Source organism: Ischnura elegans, chromosome 7 (genome assembly GCF_921293095.1).
Source record: "Ischnura elegans chromosome 7, ioIscEleg1.1, whole genome shotgun sequence".
Taxonomy (NCBI): domain Eukaryota; kingdom Metazoa; phylum Arthropoda; class Insecta; order Odonata; family Coenagrionidae; genus Ischnura; species Ischnura elegans.
The window spans coordinates 43,917,389-43,932,342 of NC_060252.1; positions in this window are offsets into that span (position 1 = coordinate 43,917,389).

Here is a 14,954-nt window from a genome sequence, read left to right on the forward strand (position 1 = left end):
TCTCGTGCAGAAATTCGAACCGATAGATCTGAATCATTTGAGAGAAAACGGTAGTGTACGGTTACCATGGAAGCTAATGATACGAGAGATGGGTCGTAATGGAACTAAGGAAAAGGGAAGATAAAAAAATGTTTTTATTTCAGCGACGAATAACACGTTGAAAACTAGCGTTGCCATTGCGAGAATTTCAAGGTATATGCGGATAGTAAAAAATTTTGGGTAGATATATGTATAATATACGGCGAAAATCATCCTAAAAAGAGATAAATAAAAATAGATAATTTTTTTCGTGACGAATAACTCGTTGAAAACTTGCCTTATCATTGCGAGAATTTAAAGTTACAGAGTATCCTTTTTACAAAATTTGCCTGAACTTCAAATTTAACCTTTTCATTCATGAGAAAATATGAAGGTTAAATGTTCTTATTTTGAGATTTAGGAAAATCACTAATCTCTACATGCTATGAAAATTTCAAGATAATAGGGTATTAAAATCGAAGATTCAAGCGTGACGAAGTGGAATGTTTTCATATTGTTTCAAGTTTCAAAATAAATACTTGCAATTTTCCACGATTACAAAATTTATTGCGACCTAAGTTTCAGTATTACTACATCATCATCAAGGTACCTACTATGCACCACACAACATCGGTACCTTGCAGATGATGTAGTAAAATTGAAAGGCTGGTCGTAATAAATTCTATAATCATGGAAAATTGGAAGAATTTATTTCAGTATAATACAGTAAGTTTAAGACGAGTTTAATACGTCAGCATTGAAATAAATTCTTGCAATTTTCCACAATTATTAAATTTATTACAATATAATTGAATAAGTTTTTGACGAGTTTAATACGCCACTGAAGAAGACCGGTTGAAGGGGATTGATTAAATCATTTTAGTAAAATAGGAAAGCCTGAGAGAGATTTTTCGTGGATGTTTATAGAATCTTCGAGTAGAGTACGAATATGCACATATTTGCGGTGGTAGTTTTGATTCCTACGGAGAAATACGAAATTTCGTTCTTTCTGAAATATACGAAGAAATACGCAGACTACAGAGCGACTCGGTTGGTTACACATGCGACTACAGGTGTGCTTATGATAAAATCATAAAAAGATGACTAGAGCGAAAGAGTTCTGGAGTGAGTCCTCTCTATGATACAAAAAAAAGGTGGCCAAAACCCTTCGCCGATAAAAGCACGTACAAAAAGAGCTTGAAATGCAAAGGGGCGATTTGGTTGGTTTCATTGCTCTCAGGAAAGTATTTCGCTGAATTGGTTGCGAAGAGCAAGTGAAAATATTCATGAAATAAAAAGTAGGCATTCTGAAGAGGTAAAAGGCACAGAGTAACTTACATCCGGTTCGGAAGGCTATAAAGAGACCTCCACTGCAGAAGAGCTCAACAATCGCCCACCGAATCAAACCCGCTCATCTAGGAGTCCAAAAATTCACATGTGCTCAGGTGACTGTAGCCGGAGCATTAACGCTCACCTCCGAAACTTGGAGACTTAGAGGTGAGCGTTTGTGCTCCGACTTCTGCCAGCTGAGCGAGTGTAAATAGGGTAGTTTCCTTCATCAAAGAAAACGAAAGGCATTGATTGCGATTCGTTACCCACCATTAGTGTATCCATAATATACAAATTATTTGGTTTTAGAAATCCCAGTTTAGACGAATGTTAATGGTCAATTTTAACCTCATTTGAAAAAGATTGGTGCCCATGCGATGCCACTCCACGTGACGTCACAGGGACCTAGATGCTATACGAGTCGATAGGAATTTTACATCGTCTGAGATTACATATGAGGCACAGAGCTCAGGGAAAAATCTCTTAATAATCGCCTATTTAAATTTACTAAGGTTGGAAAGTTTTCTTCGTTTGATAGGGCATTAATAATCCTTATTTAAGCCAAGCGCTACCTGCTAGCAGGGCAAGGTCGGCTAAGGACCTTTACGGACCTTGTAGCAGGGTACTCTACGCTACCGCCATGCTCGGCAGCAAGCAGCCTGCATCGTAGCGGCGTTCATAGCCTCGCACCCAGGTGGCCTCAAACAGCAGCAGCCAGACGTCACGCGGGCTTTTACCAGCATTCATACTTAGCCGTCGCGTTTTCGCGCGCTTGAAAATGTACAATTTTCATTTAATCCCGAAAAATAGATATCGTCATTTAAAAATCTAAAAGCGTGAAATAAGTTCTGTAGGAGTGATAATCTTTCGATTTAGGTAATAAAAATAATAGGAAACCACCCTATTGTTGGACTCCTTGATAAGTGGGTTTGATTCAGTGGGCGATTGTTGAGCCTTTGTGCAGTGGAGGTATCGAGGAGCTTGACGTGGAATCAGCGTGAAAGATTATCGGTGAGCACTGCAAGTGAAGATATTTCGTCTTTTGATCTAGGCGAATAAATTGTGAAAATCTTTAGAGTATGGATATTCATAAATAAACTGATGTCAACGGATGAAGTTCGCCATAAAAAAATATTTGACATAGGCGGGATTAGAACACGGATCTCCCGATTACCGGTCAGGTGTGTTAGCCAGTTACACCACCAAGGCATTTTCTCAGCGAACTTCGGGATGGGTTTTTCCGAACTAGATGCTGACGTCACAAGTCTACACTGTGGCACATGTGGCGAGGGTCGTGCTTATTAGGCCACTGTCGGAGTGTTTTTAAGTTTGCACCCGTGCGCGTGACTGCGTACGAAGTCACTTGATCCTGCCTTGTTTAAACTGTTGTCTTGGAATTGCAACTGAATAATGAGCACTTTTTTACAGTTCGATTGTCGCAAAAAGGGAGCGTTGTGGTATGCGTGATGGAGAGTATGTCTACTGATCGAACGGTCCTGGGTTCAAATTCCGGATGAAACCTTGGGACTCCCCCAAAACGAAAACTCTTTCAAGCACGAGGTAGCCCTGGGAAAGAAACTGATCTCATACCTTGTGCGTAGGAATGTCAGTTACGTCTTTGGCTTGGTCAGGGATGAGATTTTCCCTCTACTACTTTTCTCATCTGGGCGTTTTTCTGCAGCGATTTTTTTTTAAATGAGGACGAACGTCAATATCCTTAGTTTTTTGTCACGTTTGTGAGCATCTTTTCGTACTAAGTAAATGAAACTTTGTTCACTTTGCATTTTTTTGTTTTTAAAAGCATAATTCCATGTTTATTTTGTTATAATTTGACCTCATTTAGTTTCAAGAGTAACTTAAAATTGTTTCCTTGAAATTCTCCGCAAATATTGAATGTATGACGAGGCTTAGAAGGAAGATTGAACTTTAGAGTTCTAAAATCACCCAATAAAGGCGAATTATTATTATTATTATTATTGATGTTACTATCTAAACTAATTTATGGCTGTATCACTAAGTAAGAGAGTGAGTTGTAGACGCATAGCTGGCTACGTGTGTATCATGAACCAGCCTATATTCAGATCTCATCGTTTTCAGCCCTTGATATTGTATTTATGTTGCTGAAAAAATGTATATCGTTTTTTTTGGTGAAAGGTAAAGCCCCAGGAGAATAAATTTCATTCATTTCTTCTCATGATCGAAATACATTTCGCTGTTTCTTGCTGTGCGACGAGACTGGGCACCACAGTTCTCCAGAGCTCTCTCTGAAATTCCATCCGAAATCAGTGAATCCGCCCCTCTCCCCGCGAAACTTTTAACACGGGCGTTTGATCACAGATCAAGTGTCCCGACGCGTCTACGCCACCGGTAGTCAGTGGCTTGATACTGAAGCTTGATACTGAAAGTTCCATCTGAAAGCAGTGAAACCGAGACGACAACACTTCGTCCGTCGGAGGGGACGCTAACCCCCGGTCCCCTTGGCGCAGTTCGTTAAGAGCAGGCTGATGCCGACGCGATGACAGCTTTCTTACCACTTTTTCCACCCTACCATTCCCTCATAGAGCAAATAAAATTGGCTATACTTCTCGGTTAGCAAACGCTCCAGCCAATGATTTAGGCCAGGTATCCAGTCGATGGCGTACAGAGTGTTAACCTCCTCAGTCCCGGAACATATCTACCGTAATTTTTGGCTTAGATTTCATGTTTTCTGTTAAATTAGATGTTGGCAAACAACATTTATGATTTCTGTGAGTCATACTACTGTATGTTACTGTTGTCTGTCAGGAAACACTGAACCGGTTGCAATAGGGATATTTCACTTAGCCAAGCGGGAAAAAAATTCAAACGTCAATGACACGTTACAATATCCCAGGACCGAGGAGGCTAATACAAAGCGGATGCTTGGATGATTATAGTTATAGATGCTTATATATTTGAGATCAATCGACTTTGACACCGATACACCTATCCCCATAAGGCTTTGAAACGGCCCCCCTGAAAAATTGTAACACGGCCGTTTGATCACAGATAAGGTGTCTCATCCGTCGACGCCACCCGAAATCAATGATTTGGTACTGAAATACTCGTACCAGTATCAGTTGTAAGTGATTCCGAAAAGATGACGTTCAGCCCACGTACAGTTGGGACCGATATCAGGGCAACGAATCTACTGTTTACATGATCGAAATACAATTCGCCGTTTGTTGCTGTACAAAGATTGCTCCATTGTCCTCCGAAGCTCCATCAGGAGTTCCATTCGAAATCAGTGAAACGTTTAAGCCACATCTACATCTGCATTCTACGCCGCAAGCCACCGAAAATGGCGTGCGGCAGGGGGTATTAGGGCACGAACAGTATACATATAAAAATAAAATGCTCAAAAAAATAAGACAAGCGTATATTAAAGTCCTTTATGGTTCGGAGGAAAAACGGACTCCCATATCTATCCGCTCGGAAAAATCTGTATTTTGTAGGTAGTTGAAAGCATTATTAGGGATTAGCAACGTATCTGCTGTTTACAAGATAGAAATACATTTCACCGCTTGTTGCTGTGCAACGTAACTGGGCTCCATTGCCCTCCGGAGCTCCCACGGGAGTGTCAAATCAGGAAACTGTCCCCCCCCCCCCCCATAAACTTGTAACACGGGTGTTTGATCACAGCTCAGGTGTCCCGAGACCAGTCGACGCCACCCGCAGTCAGCGGAGAATCCTCCTTAGACGTCCGCGCGCTTGTCTCTGGCCTGCGAGAGCTGTGTGTTTGAGTGGGGAGGGTTGGAAGGAGAGAGGGCTGGGAGATAGCGAGAGAGGGGAGGCACACATCAGATCAATAACACACGCCGGGACTAGGGCAGTGTTGCTTTACCCCGCTCTCTCCCTCCCAACTCTCCGGCGGCGATACCGCCCGTGCCTCACCGGCAAACTCCTCCTCACGCAGCCGGCGCAAAAAGCTTTACGCGGTAGACGACGTCGGGTGACGAAGCCGGGAGAGGAGGGGGGGGGGAGGCCCCCTTGATGATGTTGGGGGGGGGGGAGGGGAGATGGATGGAGGGAGAAAGGTGATGCGGGGTGGGGTTAGGGCTCGTTTGTGTGTAGTGAAAGGGAATGGAGGCGATGCGGAGTGATAGGGATATCGAAAGTTGAAGGAGGCAAAGAGTGATGAATGAGGGGGCAGATGGAGATAGAAAGACAGGACAAGGTCAGGTTGACAGCCACGACCTTCGAAAAATAGCGGAAAGCGGTAAAAAAGTTTGTTGAAAATCGAAATAATAAAAAAAGAGAAACTCTAGACAGCCCTCTCCCATTGCAAATATATTATCGAATTATGTATTATACTTAACATTATAGAATATCGATACTCATTTGTTTATACGTTACTCAGTGGGCGGGTACTTGGTTTTCTTAAATGTAATCCTGGCTGATGTAACTGTAACTCTAGTGCTATGAGCATAGGTACAATTGCCTAGGGAAATCAGGTACCTGGTTAGCGTAGTGGTCTGCGTAGTGACCCGGAAAGCCGTGGTTCGCTTTCCGGTTCAGGGGAATTTTTTCTCATGGCAATTCCTGTGTAAAAGACAAAACTTAAAGATATGAGGGATCAGGTTCGTGTGGTGGCTGGAATGCTAGCTTTCCACCCCATGGACCCGGGTTCAAGTCCTAGTGTAGCAAAGATTACACAGAGACTGCCCGATTCCTGCTTGAGTTCTACATGGAGAGCATCTCTAGGACAACCTTCCATCCGTTAGATGGGACGTTAAGATGTGGTCCCATTGGCGCCTTCGATCAAGAGAAGGCTAATGCCGACGCTAACTCTCCACCCTTCATTCCCTCATAGAGAAATGAACTCAGATGTCCTACGCGTCCTCCAAATAATATAATGATGTAGGCCGGGTATCTAGTTGGTGACGTACTGAGTGTTGATACATTGTAAATGCTTGGATGATTAAAATTATAGATTCTTATATATCCGAGATCAATCGAATTTAACACTGATATTCCTATCACCGCAAAAGTTTTCAATATAATATGTGTATTTTCCAGGAGAAGGCTTTGATACCACCTACTTTTTACTACCTACTGCATCTATGATCTACAACTATATCTACATACTACCCCGCAAGCCACCTCAACAGGCGTTTAGTGAGGGGTGTTAGGTCACCAGCCAGTACCAAAAAAAGAGGAAGTGCGCATTCCGAAGTTCCACCTGGCATATATTGAGTCCTTTATTCTTCGGGGGAAAAACGACTTCTGATGCCTACTCGTTCGGCAAAATATCTCCCTGAATTCATCATGTATGAATGATCGATACGATACTCCAAATAGTTAAATAGGTAAAGATTAAATTTACAAATGTCTTTCTTTTTCATGGTCTCAATTTATATGGTATAATCAATATAGTCTTGGAGTATAGTTCATAGAAATGCAACACACAAATAATAAAATTTATGTTCGATGGAATACTTTTTACATTTTTTATTTTATCATTGCAAATAAACATTGTAAAAATCTTTCACCTAAAAAATTCTTACGTATTATTTTATTGCAACCATCAATACCAATATCATAAACCATTTGGAGAGTATGATAAATCGAATATTTACCCATAGCTTGGGCGTAGGCGTGCTTAGGATATTTTCATGTGGGTTCCAAGATTGCCTATCAGGGTCCCTTTCCTAGTCCATACTGGGAATGGTTGTGTGAAAAGGTTCCTACTGAATACAAAAATCGTATTCGATTTCAAAATTGAAGCTTATTAGTTTTTGTTTAATAACATATGTTATGTCGGATATCCGAGGAGAAATGGGGAAATTTTAAAACTATAACTACGCTAAATGGGAAATGAAAGACTATAGATTTATTGAAGACAATTTCTTAACGAAAATTTGCATAAAGATGTTAAAATAAGTCTCATAACTTCACCTCGTAGACAATAGTACAAATGCTTTCTTTATTACATAAATTTTAGTTTTTTAATGTCTTCTATCGAAACGGATTTTCTTGCTAACTTTATACCTCTAGAGAGAGAAATTATTTCTATGTTCATTAACTTACACTGCCGTATTTTTAATATGACCTACTTCCTGCTTTAAGGCATCCATTATTCAATGACCTGCTTCTGAAGGTAGCTAATGCTGAAAGCTTGAAATTACGGAGAATTTTAAGCACCAAGTAAACAAGAAGCCTTGTTAAGGAAACCACTTGGAGAATTCTATATATTTATTTAAACAGGAGAGCGAGTTTAAGGAAGTGTTGTATCGCCTTCAGATTTTTAGGAACGCCTTCTCTTTGTATATTTTTTATGGCATTCATTCGCCATAGGACGCAGGTGGAGTAGCGCAAGAGCTCATGAAAGTTGATGTTGGCTTTAAAATTTTAGTTCACTGTAATTGGTACCTATTTGATGTAATGAGTAACTTTAAATTCAAGAGAAAATTTAATAAAAACGCACCTGAAAGGTCTAATATATTTCTAGAGAAATAAAACCACGTAAGGGTTTGCAGATGTTCCTTTTAGGGACATTATTTAAAGATATAATTTTTAAAAGTACGATATTGTTTATTTTAATGCAGGTTTTTCACATTCTGTTGCAATCGACAGAAAAATGAAATTATTCAACTAGCTCATTTTGATTTCCAATTGAAAAGGTTAAATACAATTTTTTTACGTGCCAACAAATTCAAGGGTAGTCGAGAAGAAAAAACCAAATTTGATCGTACCCGGAGTCAGGTTCAAAAACTTAGCATTTTTGAACTTCTCAAGAATTTAATCAATTTCCCCATTACATTTCACATGTGATAATAGGGAGAAGAATGTGATGAATTTTTAACAAAAGTTTATGACAAAAGGTTGAATGGGAGATTGAATATGCAAAAAAAAGTTATCATGAGAGGGAAAATATTTCAAAAAAATAAAATTACGAATACGTAAAAGGGAGCCACTTTAATATTTCAGTGGCGAGCTTTGGCAATACAATGGAGGAGGGAGGGGAAAGCCTGGGGTGGTCAATGGAGTGGGGAGCTCTAAACACACGTCAATGGGGAGGCAAGACCAAAAAAAAAAGTAAAATTTCGGAGTTTCGAAGAGCCGCTTTTTGTGGGGGAGGGATTTTGAACGGTGGCGCTGAGGGAAAGGGTTGTACCCGCTCTCTCCCAAGGGGTCCCTCTCCACCCTACCACGACCCGCCCTCTTCTCTCCCGTCACACCACGACCCCTATTACCCCTCCAAAACCCCTTTCGCATCAACGCGGAGCCAGACGTTCAACCGCTCACTGCTCCCGGAACCAACGCAACCGTATCCTCCCCCCAGTATCCCTCCATTTAACACTATCTCTCGCTTCTCCCCCTTCTGCCACTATCTCCTATATCACCCATTGCACACCCATTCGCTCATCTATACGAGGTACATTGAAATTCTTAAGCCTCCGATATTTTCTCCAGACTGGAAACAAATAAACAAATAGGAACATGAAATATGATTTTATGCTTTCCCGGCGAATAATGTGGGTAAACTTTAAACAATGAGACTTAGCAACCAAACATTAAATAAATCAATATTCAGCCCTGATGATGAGTGCCGAGACGGTACTTGAAACGTTGGCCGTTATAAAAACATTAACCCGGTGGGAATCCCGAGAAAAGTTTACCAAAATAGGAACATGTGTATTGTTTTCAAAAAAGAGCGCACTCTTTAAAATTGATGTTTTGAGGCATGAATTGGTGAAATTTCTTCATGTTAAATAAAAAAAACTTTGTAAATTTCACATATGATACTAGTAAAAACCAGTTTCGTCACTGTGCGACATCGTCAGGTTCAGAAGTACGACAGCGCTATCTCACCCATATGGAAATAGTTTAAGACAGTTGATGACGTCATGAAATAATGCCGAGGGTATCTCTCCGGTACTCCTCGGCTTTATGCATGGACCCCAGCGTGGTAATTGATTACACTTTTGTAGGTGATTACTTCCATCATTTAGTGGTTCCCACTAAATGATTTATCGAGCCTACCTTCTAGTGACAATGATTTTATGTAAGTAATTTCCATTTCTATTTCCATAATTTTTCTTTTTTTCATACTTGCATTAAAAATACTTTTGTTTCAGAAAAGATACTAAAAATTTGGAGTGGTAGGTGCAACGTTAGTTAGTGTTTTTAAAGAATAGATATAAAGAACTGATAGTAAATATTCATGACTTTTCTTTGGCAAATAATTGCTTGATACACCTAATCCAGCTTCGAGAGGGAAGAAAAAGTAAGACTACAAAGAAAAATGAAAAAAAAAAGCGCATTATAATGATTGAATCTTCGCCGAATCGATTTCCATCACGTAGGACCAATGGGGATGCAAATATTACTTCGAAAGATATGCATAAATGTATGCAGTCAAACGCCTTTGCGGAGACAGGCCTTGTTCTAAATTTAGGTAATGGGTGATTTAAAATAAAAAAGGCAGTTTTTGACGGGAGAGAACGCCGCTCGATAACGCAAATGCGTGTGAAGACGACATAAAAAGGGTATCAGGCAAGGCAAGGTTTCCAGCGGGTCAAGGGTACAAGGAGTTGAGGGGAAGGGTTTGTGACCTTCGTATAGGATATGGCGGTGGTTGAATGTCCTTGGAACGGTGGTGAATCATTCGGGTGACCCTTTGGGCAACCTTGGATATCCAAGGGCACAGCTGGATTCGGGCATTCGCCTTTAAAAGCAGAGGAATCGAGAATGTCGCTAAAACATTTCCTGACGGCAAGGAAGATTGAAAAATACTTTTCACCCACTTGGACATTTACTCAAGCTTTCATTAGCAAATGCAAAATAAAGTTTATTTAATTAATAATTGAATAATTTTAACATTTTAAAACCTTTTAATTGCCATTTATATATTTTTATTTATAATATTGTAACTGCGGCGACGTTGATGCGTTCTTGGATGCTTTCTACTCGAATGGGATGAATGCCAGATCAATACGTTTTTCATTGGAGAAGCTTAGGTAAGCAAATCCTGAAAAAGCGACAGCCTCTATCAGGTTTCCCTTGATTCTGCTGTGTTCTTCAGTTGCTAGTTATTACTTTTTATCTGTCATACTGTAACTGAGAGATTGCAAGTCAAATAACAGCAAAACGGTAAGAATACAATTAACACCTAAAAAATATTCTTAAGGACACGTTATAGAGTGAAAAATTATCATAAGTCGTTGAAGGCGTTCTGAAAGACGTTCCAACATATTACAGAGGTTTGGAAGATGATCACAAAATGATTAGAGGTGGAAGGCGTTTGAAGAATCATCGATTCAGAGAAAAATAAATAGCTGGAAAAGAACCAAGCATTGTACAAAAATTACTACTCGTATAATAGGTAATTTTTGAAAAATAGTACCTTTTCACTTATTTATTGCATAGCTATTACCTACGTATGTGCACAATAGTAATATTAGGGTGTAGCGCATGGTGTTTTTTTTGCGTGGATAAGAACCCTGTGGTAGGAATACTTAAGCTACAGAAATAATGGTTCATACTTGGTGACAACCGTAAGTTGCCGAATATATGAATGGAGCATTGCCGGAACAACTAAAACATTCCTAAATATAGTACATGCTCGGTAAAAACACACCCCCTGCAAAATACTGAAAGTGTGGATCGATAATTCTTGACTATCGAAGAATAATAACAATTGATATAGACTATTGACATCAGAATCAATCTATCAAAATTTGCCCGCGGATTTCGATGACATAACCGCGACTGATAACACCTATGCTGTAGTGCAAGCGAGAAGTCAATACTCAAGAGGGTATGCAACCTGCAGCAAAATAACGCTTTGCAGAGTCGTATATACTGACAGGAACTCCGGCTAGTCTCCATGACTTTTACCGTATTTGGTATTCTCAGGAAATCACAAATTCCACAGATATTGGTTATTTTCAGCAAAAGGAATTAGTGTGAAATAAAGTTATGTGTTTCATCACTAAAAATTCGAATATCACCTTGTTACGGCAATGAAACAGTTGCTCTCTGGGGCAAAAGATGGCTTACAGATGCCTGAAGAGACATGACTGACTGAGTGGTACCCCTGAAGGGGATTGACCGTCTAAGGTGCTCGGGAAGGGGGTTGTATTGTATAGGGTGCCTTGGAAGGGGAAGGGAGAAGAGACAATAAAGAGTGAAGGGATCGGAAGGGACAGAAGCAACAGTCACAACAGATCAACGGTCCGTGAACGGTGCATATTCCACGACTGCAAGAACGATACTCAGTACTGTTCCACAAACTTTAATTTACTGTCTGTTTACTGTTTTATTAACAGCTGTTTGTCTTGATAATGACGCTATAGCCGTCGAAACTAGTCTCCAGCAAATAGAAGTTTGTGGGACAGTACTGGGTCTTTGTTCCACCATGAATATCTCATCGTTCCACCAAGTCACGCCAAAATCAGTTCATTTTATTCATTTTTCTAACTCTAATAACATCGAAATTATTTTTTTTAAATGCTAAACTAGCTTTTAACTTCTCTTTTACTTTCATGTTTTGGTGAAGCAAAATTTTTCGGAATGGGGAGCGGCTATTCATAACACGAAACCAAAAGACGAGGATACCCTTCTCAGCTCGTTCAATCGATTTGACCGCTTGCAGAGTACCTCGAAAACGATTCTCATTAGCATTAGACGATTCTCAAGGTCTTTCGATCCGTTGAGCGCAGGAGAAAAAGCCGTAGTGGCGTTAGACGGCAGAAAACAGGTGAGTGAAGGAAAAAAGTAGTGGAAATCTGCTAATGACAGGCAATTGTTAAAAATAACAGAACTCCAACCTGTAGTAGCGTGAAGTGATTTTTGTATTTATTTTCGTCTACATGCATGGTTTCCCCTTAATGCCAAGATAAGAAGACGGAACAACCTTGTAGGCCATATTATGAGACATGATGGCCCAATGAAGAGAATCGTCGAAAGACAAGAAGATGGCAAGAATAGAAGGGAAGACCTCGAATGAAATATATGAATTGGTAACAGAGAAGAAATACATGGATGAGAAAAGATTAAGTGACAGGAGAATGGAATGGAGAGCTGCGTCAAATCAATCTTAGTATAGCAGTTCTCCCCATAGTTTCCAGGTTAGCTGCATCGAAGTTGATTTCCGATGACGTTTTCTGGCCTATGCTGACCACATCCTCAAAATAGGTCTGATTGCCAATAGAGGCCAAAAGAGGTCTGATTGCCAAATGGTAATGGCCCTCTATATATATTTATATCATCCTCAGGCTGGACAACCAGTGGCCAGACCAATCAGTGTCGAGGAGCTCCATTTGGGCGTGCTTTCGCGAATTCTTCTACATTTTAAAGTCTACGTCCATAATATTCATTGAAATTTTCGACTAGATTTTTTCAAATTCAATGGCCTCACGAATGATGCAAGGGAATAATGTTTCTTTTCGGCAGGTACTTTAACCAAATTTTATACTTGAGAATATCCTCGATATCGAATCCCTCGATCTTTGAGTAACAAGGTTGATTCTCGATTTTAATCGATATCGATTTTTTCATCGCTACTCACAACGTGCACTGACTTTTAAGCCTGGAGTGGTTCGATTAATGTTCCAACCAAACCCACCTTCACGGGAATACTTCAACAAAATTGATTTTCAAATAATTTTATCCTGCCTCTCACAATAGATAATGAAAAAAATATCGATCGAAATCGATTTTCAAAGTAATCGATTTTTAATGGAAATGAAAAAAATCGTTTTTTCAAAAAACAAAAATTGAAAATGCCACCAAAAGATCGATTAATACTTGTCAATGACTGTCAATGGATAACTATAGAGACAAACCTTTGAGGCTAGATGGAGCGTGGAGAAAAAATTCGGAAGTAGGTCACAGAGTTGGAAGGTGGTCCTACGGAAAGGGGAAGAAGGAAAAAAGAACTGGAAAAGCTTTCAGGAAAAAAAGTCAAAAACAAAAAAAATGAGAGAAAAGGACAAGTCCACCATTTCCAAAAGACTTCAAGTACCGCAGATCTACTACTGCATTTCCGAGAACCTGGTAACGATTTCTCCTCTCCACTCCTTATTCCTCCTATATTGCCGCCTGTGAAAGAAGTCACTTCCATTTCCTCCCTTCTTGCTTGTTAATGTTTCTCTCAAAGGCGAAAGCCTTCACTCAATTCCCGTCCGTGTAATTTGAGAAAGTGTTCTCTCTTTCCTTTCCGGCCTTGAAAGGAGAGATGGATTGACTCCAAAATTTGATCTTGTCCTTAAAACGAACCGGCATCCTTTCATTTCACTGAATGCCATCTAATCCTAATCTTCGAATCTTTCTTCTAAATTTTCTTAAAATATGAAAACTTATTTAGTGATCCATCAGGAAGAGGAGAATTGCATTGGAAAAGGAGGCGTTCATGAACAGGAAGGAGCTTATGAGAGGATCGTTAAGTAAAAGTTTAAAGAAAAGATTAGTTCAGAGTTTGATCTGGAGTGTAGCTCTTTACGGTGCGGAAACGTGGACACTAAGGAAGGATGACGAGAGAAGACTGAAGGCATTCGAGATGTGGGTGTGGAGAAGAATGGAGAAGGTGAAGTGGACGGAAAGGCAGAGGAACGATGAAGTACTGGACGTGGTGGGTGAGGAGAGGCAGCCTTAAGATGAGATACGGAGGAGACAGAAGACATGGATGGAAGGAGGACTTAGCGGGAAGGGGATGTTGTAAACAGTGTTAGAAGGGAGAATGTTAGGTAACGAGGGAGAGGAAGGAAGAGAATAGGATATTTAGATAGGATGAAAGAGAGTAGGCCTTATTCTGCATTGAAGAGGAAAGTCCTTGAAGAACGGCATTTTCCCAGAATGCTTGTAAAGTACTCCATGGAAACCTACCTTAATCGGTAGATTACTATAATAATAATTTAGTCAGCTGGTTAAAAAAATAATTACTTCATCCGCATACTCTTTATGCAAATATGAGATTTAAAGAATACTGAAAGAGTTAGGTATACTATACAGATACGACTTTTGAATCGTTTATCTTTAATTTTAGTATATTTCATCTTGAATTTTAGACTCTTATCTAAGACTCGAGCGCGGATCTCCGGAATACGTGCAAGAGATTCCACCAGTTAAAGTATTAAAGCATCATATCCCTCTGCGGAGTTTTTCGGGCTTTACAGAACAAGATGGTTGATGCTGGATACCATGGTACGGAGTCTGAGGCCAGAACCATGGAGATTGCGGTGCTAACCATGGAGATTATTCAAAATGTTTTTTAGTGAAGATGAAGCGGAAAAGAAGCTAAAAGTAAGAGCAAGCTTAGCAAAAAAAGTTTTCGCTTCTCGATCCTTAATAAAGTTAACGAAACCCAAAATGAATTCAGCGTATATTTTGCATCAATATATTAATGCAATTAATTCGAAATAAGTTGGCCAGCATGTCGGCGTCAAAATGATGTGCCGCTGTACTTAGCAAATTTATATCTGGGCTTCAGTGCATGCCATGATAATGAATAATACGTCGTTTTAAAGAAAATTTTAATTTTCAATTCTGATTTCTTTGTTTTGTGAAAAATCTAAAAATGTTGACACGCCAGTGCAATAAATGACTCCACGTACTGTAAATTATCCGTTTTGCCATCTTCATGA